Source organism: Condylura cristata, unplaced genomic scaffold (genome assembly GCF_000260355.1).
Source record: "Condylura cristata isolate star-nosed mole 26May11 unplaced genomic scaffold, ConCri1.0 scaffold00013, whole genome shotgun sequence".
In the NCBI taxonomy this organism is placed as follows: domain Eukaryota; kingdom Metazoa; phylum Chordata; class Mammalia; order Eulipotyphla; family Talpidae; genus Condylura; species Condylura cristata.
This window is the reverse complement of record NW_004567114.1, coordinates 36,555,649-36,557,662: the sequence shown is the minus strand read 5'-3', so window position 1 is coordinate 36,557,662 and position 2,014 is coordinate 36,555,649. Positions and strand designations below refer to the sequence as shown.

General features: G+C 46.3%; 1 protein-coding gene across 2 annotated transcripts in view; it reads right to left on the bottom strand.

Annotated features, from left to right (window-relative positions):
• Nucleotides 1-374, bottom strand: part of FERMT2 (fermitin family member 2) — a 62,150-nt gene extending 61,776 nt beyond the window's left edge. Inside the window, exon 1 of one of the 2 annotated variants that reach the window (XM_012724534.1) lies at nucleotides 216-374. The gene's annotated coding sequence lies outside the window, so the exon portion shown is untranslated. The remainder of the gene's footprint in view (nucleotides 1-215) is intronic. The other variant, XM_012724535.1, reaches the window with a different exon arrangement.
• Nucleotides 375-2,014: the final 1,640 nt, after the last annotated feature.

Below are 2,014 nucleotides of genomic sequence, written 5' to 3'. Positions count from 1 at the left end.
GGGGGCGCCCGCAGAAGCTGCAATCTCGGCCCCGCCGAACCGCTGCCCTTTTATGGAAATGAAGGACCCGGAGTAGGATTGAATCCAACATCCGGGCTCTCGGCGGCGGGACCTGAGGAGGGGGAGCAAGGGGAGCGCTGGCGGCCTCCCACCCGGGAGCGGGTGGGTTGTGGGGCGGTTCCCCTGCTCGCCCCGGAGTGTGGCTTGGCGAGGACCTGCGACGACGGAGCTCGGTGCTTCGAGCCGGAGGAGGGGGCTTGTCCCTGAGAAATGGCCACAGGATATTCCCAGGGCAAGGTCGTTTGGCAGGGAACAAAGTAGCCCCCCTTCTCCAAGTCTGGAGCGCATCCAAAAGTCTTGGGGCGGTGAGGGGCGCTGCACTCCGGGAGCTGAAAAGAGGGCTTTGGGACCTAAAAACTTTAGAAAGTAAATGCCTAAACCAGCTCCGTGAACAGCCCGCAGAAGAATGAGAAAAGTCTGAGGGGGGGTGAACCACAAAAATTGCTTGGCAAGCAATGTCCGGCACAGTTAGCAACTCCTACTGGGCTCCCAGGAGTTGGCCTGCGCTCTTAACCCATTAGGAAGCTCAAACCACAAGCGAGTCCGCTACGTCCTCTGCTCCAGTTTGGGGTGGCGGTGGGTGGAAATCAGTGTAAGGACTTTTACTCAAGCTTTTTCTCCAGCCCCCCGGCTTTTTGTACGAATTTGTATTATTTTCATAAGCAGCTTAGAACTAACATCTACCAAGGCTTTTAGATAGATGACTTACATCTTCCACCACACCCGAGCCACACCTTAAGAAAAATTTAATGACTCTGAACATTGCCCGCAAGATACTGGGAAGAACTAAAGGACGTAACCTGTGGCGCTTGACTAGTGATGGAGACCGGTCCTCCTGCTTCCCGCTTGTACTTCCACTTCCCCTATCTACTGTTGCCCTCCTTGGAGGAGGCTGCTCAGAAACTTCGAGAAACAGGGAAGCTGCCTCTCTGGCAACAGCACCAATCAAAATTTATTTATTTATTTATTTTTTTGGTGAGGGAGACAAGAATAAGATGCCAGGTCCCATGAAAGATCCCAGTTTTAAATCTCCAGGTTTTCTTGAACTGCCTCAGCAACACTTGGAAGTGGAACCCACCAGGAAAATAACAGCATTCAACAACACAGTTGGGAAACGGGGTTAGAGGCCTCAAGAAAGGGGTGGAGCCCATAAAGGAGTGAAAGGAAAGCAACGAATTTTAGTCAGATCCCACAGGTTTGGCACACAACTGAGGGAAAACCGCTATAGTACTTTCAGCCAGTCATGGAGAAATTGATGCCTCACTTCTCTAGTCTCTCTACTCTCCAATTATTTCTACTCCTGGAGGTTCGAAAAAGTTCACTTGGAAGCAATAGAGGGTCCAAAGAGGGGGGAATGTTTATGTAAATTATGATGTTGAAATTACGTAGAAATGTTTTTAATAAAAGAGCATTTTTTAAAAGTTAATGAAAGGTTAAAGTTAAACTACACGCAGCTGTAAAATCACAAGCTTATTTGTATTTAAATATCCAGAGAAAAAAGACTGGAAGGAAATAACACTAAAATGTTAAGAAGCTATCTGGGTATTGAAATCACGGGAGTTTTTTTTTTCTTTTCTTTTCTTTATTTTTAACACAATACAATGCTTTGCATTCAAGATTTTTCTTTCTCCTCTTGAAGTGCATCTACTGCCTCACTTGCTCTGACCATTCAATTACATTCCCAGAGATAGACACAAAGGGCTCCTGGCAGGATTTTCAAGGTTTCCTTTTGTGATTTTTTTTAGTATCTCCAAAAGGCATGTGAATGCTCAGAGAGCAGAGACTTCTTATTGCTTGCATTGCCCTAAATTTTACAAATAATCTGGAGAAAATGGGAAACAAGTTAGTACCAAATCGACACAAATGTCTAGGGTACTCTTTCTGCCCCATACAGATATCTCATTCTTAAGTCCCCACTTTTAAATTTTATGTGTTTATTTCCACACCTTATTCC